Source organism: Erpetoichthys calabaricus, chromosome 17, assembly GCF_900747795.2.
Source record: "Erpetoichthys calabaricus chromosome 17, fErpCal1.3, whole genome shotgun sequence".
Taxonomy (NCBI): Eukaryota; Metazoa; Chordata; class Cladistia; order Polypteriformes; family Polypteridae; genus Erpetoichthys; species Erpetoichthys calabaricus.
The window spans coordinates 10,541,745-10,554,606 of NC_041410.2; the positions used below are offsets into that span (position 1 = coordinate 10,541,745).

Genomic DNA, 12,862 nt, shown 5'->3' on the forward strand with positions numbered 1-12,862 from the left:
ACAGAAGCTGATTGGAACAGAAACCTGCAGCCACAGGGGGTCCCCAGAACCGAGTTTGGGAAGCGCTGCTATAAGGTATTCCTTTGTTGTCCGTATTACAGCTCTGATCATTTCTCGTCATAATCGTTTCAAAAGTCAGTTAATTTTAACCATCAGTGACACCTTCCATTTAATTGAACTACTCATAAGGAAGTTTAATGTGTAGACAGATGTTGTGGGAATTGGCCCGGACACAGACAGGTGGACACCGAAGGTTCAAGCACCAACACACGTTTATTCATAATTATTTATTACATACCGCACACTCGACCCAGTGCCCCAGCACCAATCACCCTTTAGTCCTGGCCTTCTCAAAATGCCTTTTCTCTTCTTGGCCCTCTCCTTCGAGCTCCGTCCACTTCCACCCGACTCCAGCCATTGAATGGAGGGAGGCGGCCTCTTTTATCCTCACCCGGATGTGCTCCAGGTGCCTCCCAGTGAGCTTCTGCCGGAACTCCCTGGTGTGGCAGAAGTGCCGGCTGTGCACCCGGATGTACTCCGGGTGTCCCTGGTCTTCGTCCCCCCCAGCAGTTCCGGGTGTGGCGGAAATGCTGAGGACCAGGGCTCTTCAGGCATCTGGGTGCCCACGGTCCGGAGGAGGCGTAATCCCTCCTTTGAGCCTTCCAGGCGTCCCGGCCACAATGTAAAACAACAAACAACATCTATCAGGTCAGGGAATAAAAAACCAGTCCAGAACAGTCAAGCTACACGTAATTTAGATTCTTATTGGCAGACATTCAGAATTACTGTAATAATCTTGCTTCCAAAAAGTGGATATGCTTGCTCTGTTTTCTTTAACATTGATTTTTGTATTTAGTGTTGTATGGACCGACTTCACAGTATTCCACACCCACGCCTTTTTCTTCACTAAGAGTCTGACTGTCATTCATCTGTCTCCATTTTACCATTTGATCCACAGTATCTCTTATTATATCATTACGGCAGGAATGAAAATCTACTCGGACTCGCATTCTCTGCTGTTTTGCTATAAACAAGGAAAAACCAAACACCCTGATCTCAGGTCAGGTCAGGTTGGGGAACCTGCACTGGTACAGCGTGTTGCCCTACCCACCACACAACGAAACGGCTCGGGATCCTAGTTGGCAACCCCCCTGACAGACACACGGGCCAGTCCCACCCTCCGGAAATGACCATCTATCTGCCAAGTGTTAGGTGGGTGTCCCCTTGGCCTGGTCCAGCCACTCAGGTCATCAACAATGAGCCGGATCACCCTCGGGTAATCACACCACATGGCCGTAGTGCCGTAACTGACGCTCCCTCACAATGCAGGTCATGTGCCTCATTCGGGACTCCGTGAGAATCACAAAATCAAACCAACGATACCCAAGGACTCTCTGAAGAGACACAGTACCAAAGGAGTCCAGTCTTCGTCTCAGGTCACTGGATAGCATCCTTGACTCGCAACCATATAGAACATATATATGAGTTTAAAAAATTCCTCTATCTGTTTTACAAGGTTGCTTTTTTGTATTCTCTACTTAATGTGACGCATATTTAGATTGAAATTTCTTGCATATTTGATTTCAGACATTGATTTTTTTTCTTTCTTTTGCTTGTGAGTCCAGTTCTTGAGGTATTTCGTTAAATGTTATGTTGCTCGTATTTGAGGAATTCTTTTGGCTGTTTTTAATTTATGGAGCAATTGGTCTTCCAGGGCATTTTGTATTTTAAATTAAATAAAGTGTTGTGGATCGTGTAATGGAAAATACTGTGTTTTTAAAAAATAAAAAGATTTGCAGAGTCAGTCCCCATCTGGTGTAGAGACTAATGTAATAAATGGAGAAGTAAATCTTCATTACTTTCAATGTTAAGGAATTATGGCCTACATTAAACTAGCTGAAACTGAAAACATTTTGGAGCCAAGGGGTGCAATGTTTCATTGTGAAAAAGCGTTAACAAAACACACTTTGACGTGCAGTGGTTTGCCTTTTTATTTGTGGACAAGTAAATCCCGGAAATGTCTAAATTATTAGCCTTGGGTACATGTACACCCTGCACCTTACCTTTTTAACATTCACTCATCTCTTACGTCATTATAAATTTCTGACTGATTTCTCTGTAAGTGGTTAACATTCACTCTGCAATACGTTAACAGTGGCTTGAGGCTGGCTACCTCAGCTTCCTCCGCTACAAGGACTGAATCTCAGGGTACTTTAGCAGGGCCCAGGAGCAGCTACAAGAGATCTTCATAAATCACAGCTTGCTTCTGGTCGAATCCCCTGAAAGGGCTGAACTTAGGAACACCTTAGCAAAGGGCGAGAGTTGCCACAAGAGCTTTGCTGTTGATGGAATTCACAGATAATGGCAGTCACTTGTGGTGTGGCTGGTCCGCGGCTACGAAAGATTGGCGGCTTTTAAATAATCCATTCGCCGTGTCCGTCTCCGTGGGCGAGATCGTGCAGCCATGGGGAGTTGATGGAGTAATTGGGGTGAGTCGCACCTGCACGTGAGGGTGCGATTGTTCTCAATTGCTTCATCGCCTTCCTGCGGTGCATGATTGAGGCGCTGCGCCCACAGAGACGTATAAGAACAGGCTGGCACAGAAGGGAAAGAGAAAATGGGAGAAAGGCTTAGAGAGTGAGAGCAAGAGCAGCATTGGGGGTGAAAGGAAAATGACGAGCCAGCCAGCCAGCATGAATGAGAGAGGTTAGCACGGTCAGGGGTCCCGGATGGAGTGAAGGATTGGTATTCAAGGGACGGATCGCACCTAGTGAACGGGAGAGTGGGTACAATCGTAGAGGAGTCCGCCCTAGGGGTCTGAGGGACGAGTGCGAGAAAGAAGATTGGAGCACAACTGACCCCAAACGGTCTGGCAGATGCCGACGAAGGCAGCCAAGACGGGGGTCGGTAGTATAAGGGCCGCGGTGGCTGAAGTCTCTCCCACTGAGCATGCATTGGGTGAGCTGGAGAGACTGAGAAGGAGCGGTGCTTGGCTGGTGTGATCCCGATGTCTGCTACAGGATTTTAGTCTCGCTTTAGCCTTGTTTTAAACATCTCGATTTTACCTTTTTTTTAATGAATTATTTATGAACACTTGAAGCAACGCACTTTATTTGCGATTTTGTTTGGATTTGTTTTGTTGGTTTTAAATAAAAGCACTTCTGCACTTTGCACCTTTCCCCTTACTTTGTTTTGGTGTCCTCATTGTCCAACTCATCCAGTTATATTACCAACAGTGTCGGGTTCGAAAGAGCTCCCTGAAAGAGTGATGGGAGCATGGAGCAGACCTGCACTGTCACATCACTGCCACTGAAGGACTCTACAGAGGCCAAGAGCTGATAAGAGCTTCACACTTGCAGGCCTGTTTTTAGGCCAGCGTCATAGCGGTATGCACCCAAAAGGCTACTGTAAGAGCCATTTGCTAGTTATTTAGGTTATGTCAAGTGGGTAGAAGTGTTTGCTTATTTATCTTTTTATATAATACGCTACTGTGGCTGTCCGCTTGTCTGTCCAGGATTTTAAATGACCTGTAGCTCGCAAACTGTTTGACCGAGTGGCCTGAAATTTGGTACACATATACTACGTGACGTCTACTATCCGCTTTCAGATGATGATTGACCTCCAAAGTTATTCCTCTTTTTATTTTTATTGTAGAATCACCTCTCAGCAGCAGCCAGCAGGGTGGCTGTGCGGCGCATGTGTACGGGCGCCGTTCTCATGTCTACCACCTTCGCTGTCATTTCCCCTACCTCTTCATATCGTAAATCATTCTTGAGGCAGATTGAAGACTTAAGTGCCAGCTTAAGTGAAAAATGAAAGGAAAAGTACTAAGTAATTGTAACAGAAACACTGACTTAATCAGTTTTAACACAAAAAGATGCCGACCAAAGAAGAGAAGAAGTGGGCCGCTAGGGTGGAGAAAAGAAGAGCTGGTCAGGAAGCAGCAAGGGCATCAACCTCTGAGCAAACGAATGATAAACGTACAGAGAAAGAGGATGAAACTAGGAACGCTCAAGTCAGGTGTATATGAATGCAGAGCGCCGTTACTGGTGTTAAATGTTTGCTATAAAAAGAGTGCATAGTCTTAAGAGAGGTTCTTATAACCCCCACAAGCTGAATCGAATTGGTATATTTGAACTGTTTCTTGTCCCTCTGACTACAGATTAGGCTCAGTTAGTAAGCTGCCTTGCCGTAAGTAAGGCGTGGAGGGCACGCGGTTTAAAACCACACCTTAACGTGCACAATGGTATGTAACGCAACTTGCAGAATTGAATGTGCTGCGCCGTACGTTTAGAACGTGCTGAAGGTGAAGTAAAACATCTTTTAGTATAGAAAGCAACTCAAGTTTAACAAGAAAAGGCTAAGTTTAGAAAAGAGACATTTTTCTCTTTTTTTCTTTTTATTCTAAATAAATAATAAAGTGTAATAATCTTTTTCTTTATTCTAGTGTGGACTGGTTGCTTTGAATTTTCACTAAACCTTTTAAAGTGAACATTTGGACAGAGAGGTTTCTTTAGGCATGTATTTGACTTGTGCTTCATCCTGCCTTACCTGCCAGCAGCTACAGCTACTCTAATTATGCAATTTTCATTACGCTATAACTTATTAAGTTTATTACATAGAGAATTCACAGCACCTGCCCTGCACATAGAGATTACACTTAAAATTATTTTTGTTGCTGATAGATGGCAGCACCTGCCCTGCATTCCAAAATGGCTGTGAGACGGTTGTCTGTCGAACAGTTGCATAATTAGATTTGGACCACCCTGTATAGTGGCCGAAAAAGGTTGGAATGTCCTCTCAGGGTTGGGGGCGAGATCCTGCCCCAAGTGGAGGAGTTCAAGTATCTCGGGGTCTTGTTCACGAGTGAGGGAAGAATGGAGCGTGAGATCGACAGGCGGATTGGTGCGGCGTCCGCAGTGATGCGGGCTCTGCATCGGTCTGTTGTGGTGAAAAAGGAGCTGAGCCGCAAGGCGAAGCTCTCAATTTACCAGTCAATCTCTTCTCCTACCCTCACCTATGGTCATGAGCTATGGGTAGTGACCGAAAGAACGAGATCGCGAATACAAGCGGATGAAATGAGTTTCCTCCGCAGGGTGTCTGGGCTCTCCCTTAAAGATAGGGTGAGAAGCTCAGTCATCCGGGAGGAGCTCAGAGTAGAGCCGCTGCTCCTCCGCATCGAGAGGAGTCAGATGAGGTGGCTCGGGCATCTGATCAGGATGCCTCCTGGACGCCTCCCTGGTGAGGTGTTCCGGGCACATCTAACCGGGAGGAGGCCCCGGGGAAGACCCAGGACACGCTGGAGGGACTATGTCTCTCGGCTGGCCTGGGAACGCCTTGGGATTCTCCCGGAAGAGCTAGAAGAAGTGGCCGGGGAGAGGGAAGTTTGGGCATCTCTGCTCAAGCTGCTGCCTCCACGACCCGATCTCGGATAAGCGGAAGAGTATGGATGGATGTATAGTGGCCCACCTATCCACCGTCATCACCCTGCTGGCCTGACTAACGACCTATGCAGGGCTGTTAAGCTCTGTTACTGTTACGCTACTCTCTGAATCTTGCAGTCCATTTCAGTAAAGGCGTATTCCCAAAAGGCTGCTACACTTATCTGCTGTTATAACTCGGCTGGCTGACTTACTGCCCTTTGCTATATTAGACTACGTTCATTATGTACCCCCATATTGTTACACTACTCATGCATGTTATGCTTCTGTTTTCTTTTTAGTGCAACTCAGTTTGTTTTTGCTTGTTGGTTTCCAGAAGGCGCCATGGGAGGTCTCTGGCCTCCCTGAATTCACCTTAACCCTCCTGCGTTTCGGTGTATCCGGTCAAACACCCCACCTGCTGCACTCCCCGAAGCGGGTTGCGCTGCACCTAAGGAAGTTCGGTTGCTTGTCGCCAGATGTGAAAGCCCCATGAGGAATGGGAGACGCTGGGCGATTGATCGGAAAGCGGTATTAATCCTGTAACATCTTTTTGTGTATTACTTCTGGCACCGAAAACAGTTTTGAAGCGTAAAAATCAGAGGTGTGGTTTTGGCGTTTGGTCTGTACAGTGGACGGTACAAAATGATGAAAAGTGTGAGACTGCATGTGGTACAGCTGGTTCCAAAGACTGTTGTGGTTTATCATCCTATCATACATTTTTATTTTTAAAATTGCTGGGGAGGCTACAGTTGTAAGGCCAAAAATGCTGGGGAGTGCAGGGTTCAAAAGTTTAAAAAGCTTCTCCCAGAATCACTTGAACAAGCACAGCTCGAACATGAACAAATATTCTAACAAAGGCCTAGAGAACCAGCCTTCTGCTAGGATTTGCCGAGAATAATCTAGAAATTTCCAGATGTCACTTGTCTACCAGTTTAATAAAATAAAAGCAAAAGGGACCTTTGGAGGCAATGCGGTAGGCATGCAGGTTGTCCTGTTGTTCCAGGACTTGCAGATGGAGATAAGACAAGTTTTTCCAGGAAGTTTACCTGAGCCTTGGCAATGTAATGTGACACTTGTCTTCTCGTCAGCCTGCAAATGCTTTCTGTGTTTCTGTTTTCAGTTTGCAAAAAAATGCAGAGCTGGAGCTTCTGTTTTCTTAAGACTGCATGAATATATTTCAATATATAAATACTAGCCACAGTCATAAAGGACCGCACGCATGGGCTAGGGTCCTGGCCAGGATTGGCCCCCATGTCCCTTAACTGGTCGGGAGGTCAATATAAATGAGATTGGGGAAGAATTTCAAAACTATGCTCCCCAAATGCTGGTACTGTACTGTCACAGGGGTCTGCTGGAGCCAATCCCAGCCAACACAGGCAGGGAGCCAATCCCACTGCAGGACACACACACACATGCCCACACACCAAGCACACACTAGGGCCAATTTAGAATTGCCAATGCACCTAACCTACATGTCTTTGGACTGTGGGAGGAAACCCACACAGACACGGGGAGAACATGCAAACTCCACGCAGGGAAGACCTGGGAAGCGAACCCGGGTCTCCTAACTGCGAGGCAGCAGCGCTACCACTGCGCCACTGTGCCACATAGATATAGATAATACAGAAATTATCAGTGTGTGATGATAGTTGTTTAAGACATGTGTAAACAATGACAGGTCAGAATGTTTCACAGCAGAAGGATATCAGGAACGTCAAAATCCTTAAAGGTCAGTATGAGATTTTCAGTTCTCTACATGCACACTCATCTTTGCAGGACAGTGGGTCGCATGTCTAAAAGTTCTGTTTTCAGAGGTGGTTGAGGCCGTGTGGAAGATCCCAGGGGGCAGCATCGGTGTTAAGGAGTCTGACAGCTTGGGGGTACAAACTCTCCTACAGCCTGGCAAATCTGGCTTTGATGCTGCAGTATCTTCTCTTGGATGGCAGAAGTGTGAAAAGTTCATGTGAGGGGTGTAAGGGGTCCTGCACAGTGCTGCAGGCCTTGCGGACACTGCGTTTGTGAAATATGTCCTGTAGTGAAGGGAGAGGCACCCCAATAATGTTCTCTGCTGTCATCACTATCCTTTGCAGGAGCTTGCGGTCGGATATGTTGCAGTTGCCATACCAGACAGTGATGCAGCTGCTCAGAACACTCTCAATGGTGCCTCTGTAGAACATGGTGAGGATGGAAGGGGGAAGACTTGCTCGCTTCAGTCGCCTCAGGAAGTGTAGTCTCTGCTGGGCTTTCTTGATTTCACCACCACCATCACTATCACTGTCCCCAGAGCGAATTGCGCCTGGGCAGACAACTAATGGCAGAAGCGAGGGCCCACAGTGCTTCCTGCTCCATCTCATTAGATGCATCAATAAACAGAATTGGTTCTTACCCTTCGTTTATTGATGTATGAGTAGGATTAGGCTCTTCAGGACTGTGAACTCAAGTAAGGTGGTTTTCAGGTGGGGAAACGGTGGAGAATGAATTGTGTGCTAAATGGTGGGAAAGTAACCAGTACCTTTCTGACAAGCAGTGCAATTAAACGAGAGAGAGGGGTTAGGAGCAGGCGCTGATATGAGTGCATTGCTGCACCCACCAAATGACAAACCAACTCGGGATCTCAGATTAGGACCCGAGTGCAGCCATGCGACAGGCGACACCTCACCACCACACTAGTTCAGGAGCTCTGTTAACTCAAGAGTTCAATTTCAAGGAAGATGCTGATGTGAAACAGCTAACACGACCTCCTATGTCTATATGATCTAATAAGCCTGAATGACCTGTTTGTATATTACTTTCAGGTTAGTGCCTCCTGCCGTCAGTCAGTCATTGTCCAAGCCGCTATATCCTAACACAGGGTCACGGGGGGGATGGTCTGCTGGAGCCAATCCCAGCCAGCACAGGGCGCAAGGCAGGAACAAATCCCTTGGCAGGGCACCAGCCCACCACAGGACACACACATATACACCAAGCACACACACTAGGGACAATTTAGGGTCGCCAATGCACCCAACCAGCATGTCTTTGGATTGTGGAAGGAAACCTGCGCACGTATACTGAATTTTTCTTATATATTCATGATATTAAATGCCTCATCTGTACAGTATGTAGAATTGTGCTTTGTGGTTGCATGGCAGTAGCAGGAAGTCAAAGTGGCACAGCTTTGTGAACTCCACCCCCAAACTGTGTGAAGGCCCTCAGGCCATTGCCAAGTGTTCACTTCCCCATTTCGGTGAGCTTTCAGCCGAAAGCCTTTTGCAGCACAGTAGGGCCGTAAATGGCAGAAGTGGCTCTACTCCGTTGGGCCCTTGAGAAAGGCCCTTAAACTACAATCGCTCTGTCCTGAGTATGGCGTTAATTTGCATCCAGCCCTGCAAGCAGGTCCTCCAACTTACAGGGAACATTGGGGGCTGGTGGCAGGATTGGCACTCCAGCCACCGTCAAACCTCACACTGGTGCCGAGGTGTCACCCGCTGCACTCTGGACCCAGTCCAGGTAGTTTGTCATGTGGTGGGTGCGGCAACCCGGTGTCGGCGCATACACCCAACAGGAACGCTAGATAGATTCTGGAAATATTATTAAAAAAAACAATATGTGAATGAGTGGTGCAGAAAATATGCAAATGTTCCAAACTAATGTGTATAAAGATGGATTACATGAACCTCTGGGAGATGTATTGTTTTTAAGTTTAGAAGACTAAGCTTCACAAACATTTGACCTTTTAATGTGTTGTGTGTGTGTGTTTTATGATATTTATTTTTAAACAGTGTAAAGCTGACCTCTCCGATTCAGTCATGGCTGCAGGCCTTTCTTCCAGCCAGTTTCTAAATCAGTGACTCATTTTCATCTGTAATTGATGTCACTGTGTAATTAGTTGGACTTTTAATTCCTTGTTGTTTTGCATTCTGAAAACTGAGTCATTGTTAGATTTACATGCAAAAGAAATACCTGTATTTTTTTTTTTTTTTTTGAAAATTGTTGTCTGTGGAGGGTTGGCACCCTGCCCGGGATTGGTTCCTGCCTTGTGCCCTGTGTTGGCTGGGATTGGCTCCAGCAGACCCCCGTGACCCTGTGTTTGGATTCAGCGGGTTGGAAAATGGATGGATGGAAAATTGTTGTTTTTGCGTCAGCTTTTGACACTTTGTCGTTTTCTTTTTAACTCGCTTTTTCTGTGGCGTTTGCTCTTTTAATTGCATCTGAAGAATGGAGAGAAGTGACAAGTAGAGCAGACACCAGAGCAAGTGACACGGACTGCTAAAGGGTAGCTGTCTTTGTGTTGCCTGTACACATTAGCTGTACCCCATGGCTTTGCCCACATAGTAATGAAACAGGACAAACTTTAAAAGTCAATAGACGTTGGCACCGTACCTGACCATGTTCAGCTCTGACAGGAGAGCGTTCCCTTTGTGGGGAGAAAAGCACATGGCGGTGATATCTCTGTCGATCAGTAGTTACCCTCTAAAACACATGGAGCTCTGATCTCTCTCTCAAAAACGTCAACCGTTACTCCTTAACAATCTGTAGATGATAACGTCTGTTGAACAAACAGGCATCACTAGCTAAGCGGAGGCAAGGTGCGCTCCAACACGTGGCGAGACGTAGACCAACTCGAACAGAGGCTGGTGAGTAAATGAGGAAGGCCCCACCCCCCTGCTGCCGCTCTGTTGGATTTGCATAAATACGTCAGTACCGCAAGCGAACTATGGTACTTAGCGCGATGAGAGAAGTCGCAAAATCAACCGGAAAGTTCAAGCAAATTATAGAAAATAACAGATCTAAATCCGTTAAGTAGGTCTCTCGTGAAAAGTGGACAGACATACAGACAGAATGCGCTTGGACCACGAAATTTTTAAAAGCGTTTCTTTGCGACCACCTATGGGCCAAGGGTAACCTACATTCCAAATTTCAAGATCCAAAATTTCGTGATGAGTGACTCAGTGGTATTTGGCTTTTTATATATATATATATATATATATATATATATATACATATATATATATATATATATATATATATATATATATATATATATATATATATATATATATGAGGGCGAAAGATGAGTCGCGTACTCTTTGCTTTATTTGACAGTAAACTATGCAACATTCCATGATCTGCTTCTCGCAACTGAAAGAGGGCACCGTGGCGGATGTTTGCCGATGGCAGACCAACCACAAGCATTACCTGGTAAGTAACCACCCACACAATTCAGGTCATCGAGACTCAGACTATGAATGCCATGAATATATATAATATGTATGTTGCATAGTTTACTGTCAAATAATGCAAAGAGTACGTGAGATGTGTTTCGCCCTCATTTGGCCTCATCAGGCGTACACACTCTACTGCTCCCCTCTCGGGGATCAAACCTCAGATGTCAGCGTCAGAGACGAAGCCCCTTTACGCTGCGCCGGGACTCAGACTATGAATGCAATGAATGTAATTACTCCGGACCTACAGGCTGTCAAATAAACGAACCACACGCAGTGGCGCAGCAGTATGCCTGTATAGCACCTCACTGGGACTGCCAAGTCAGACGTTTTCATTTTTTTAAAAAATTTTCTTGCTTTTTAGACATTCTGGTGTGTGCTCAGACTGTAGTGTGTGTGTGTGTGTGTGTGTGTGTGTGTATACACTGTATTTATGGATCTATGTATTTATTTATTTGAAGAGTTTCTGTAAAAGGCCAAATTTCCCCTTGGGTGCAAATACATTTCTATTTGAAATGTTATTTTTCTTCTGTTTAGAGGCTTTGCATGAAAAAACTAAGTAAAGAAGCCGTGGACGGGGAAACTTCTGAAATAAGTCCTATTTAACCTGCGTCATCTTCTGTCGATGGTACTTTGCAATTACACCTTGATTTGCTTCTCCGAGCTTAGCCCTGTTTTAAAGGTGCAATTTCCATACTTCTTATGTGATTCATGTTTTAAAATCTGTCTCGTGCCATTGAAACTAATATCAATAGGCCCAATTTGTGAATAACACAGCATTTTAGTAGTTCGTACGTTGTGCTATACCAAAGAGTGTTGAAGTTAATGTCTTCACCTCTGCTTATAGATTAAAGAATAATGCAAGCCTTAGGCATAACGGTGCAAAACGCCTGACAGTCCGATTTAGGCGGCAGATATTCCAGAATCTGATAATTTCTCAATAGCTCTGCTTTGTCAGCAGTAGAAGAAAGCATACGCACTTGTGTACCTTTTTACGTTACTCTGCATTTTTGGGTAATAACGTATAAAAAGGAGATAAAAACAGTTCTGTATCTTCTTTAATTTTTTAGTATTGCACACAAACTCCGCATTAGTAGGAGGTCAGACATTCTTTGCCAGTTGCATAAGAAGGTCAAACCTTCAAAAAAAAAAATAATAAAGTTTCATATTCATTGCCAACACACCTCTTGATTGCCGTTTCATATTTTAAAATGTTCTCTCTTTGTGGTTACTGTTTCAGTTTGTTTTATTGATGGCTATTCTAACTTGTAATGAAACCTCTTTATCTGCTTCTGTCATTTTGCATTTTCTGTCCAAAAACATCGTTTTCCTTGAACTGTCTTTTCCCTCATTAGACGTTTCAAATCAAGTGGTTACCTGTACTTTAAATAAATGCAATATGTGCCAATGGTGATGAGGTCAGCCTAGATTTGTTACGTTTTAAATGTTCATTATGGGTGTTTGTCTTTTATTTGATTTATTAGAGAAAAGTCCAGAGAAGAGCAGCCAGGCTGATTTGTAGGACTTGAGAGGTGTGAGTTGTGAGGAGAAACTGAAGGAGTTTGGACCTTATAAGTTCAAGCAAATGGAGATTAAGACGTGACATGACTGAAGTATTTAAAATTATGAAGCAAATTAATATAGTAAATCCTGTTACTTTAAAATAGGGCTGGGAATCGATAACAGTTAACGAATTAAGCGCATAAATGTATGTAATTAATTGCATCTAACATTAAAGAGTGTAAGTATAAAATCTTCTCTTCTTATATAATACGCTACCGTGGCTGTCTGTCTGTCTGTCTGTCCAGGATTTTAAATCACCTGTAGCTCACAAACCGTTTGACCTATTGACCTGAAATTTGGTACACATATACTACGTGACGTCTACTATCCGCTTTCGGGGTGATGATTGACCTAAGGAAAACGTACTAAGTAATTGCAACACAAACACTGACTTAATCAGTTTTAATGCAAAAAGACAATGACGAAAGAAGAGAAGAAGCGGGCCGCTAGGGTGGAGACAAAAAGGGCTGCTCAGGAAGCAGCAGGCGCATCAACCTCTGAGCAAATGAATGATAAACGTACAGAGAAAGAGGATGAAGACTAGGAACGCTCAAGTTAAGTGTATTCACGCCGTTACTGGTTAATACATAAATCATGAAGTTAATGTAGAATCAACACAAAGGAATTAAAAAAAAATAATAGTAAAAAGGTTTAAGATCATTGTTTAAGTTT

At 44.6% G+C, this 12,862-nt stretch overlaps 1 protein-coding gene across 1 annotated transcript in view; it reads left to right on the forward strand.

The window, feature by feature from the left end:
• stxbp2 (syntaxin binding protein 2) overlaps positions 1-12,862 on the forward strand; it is an 80,249-nt gene that overhangs the window by 15,444 nt on the left and 51,943 nt on the right. The window lies entirely within an intron of this gene.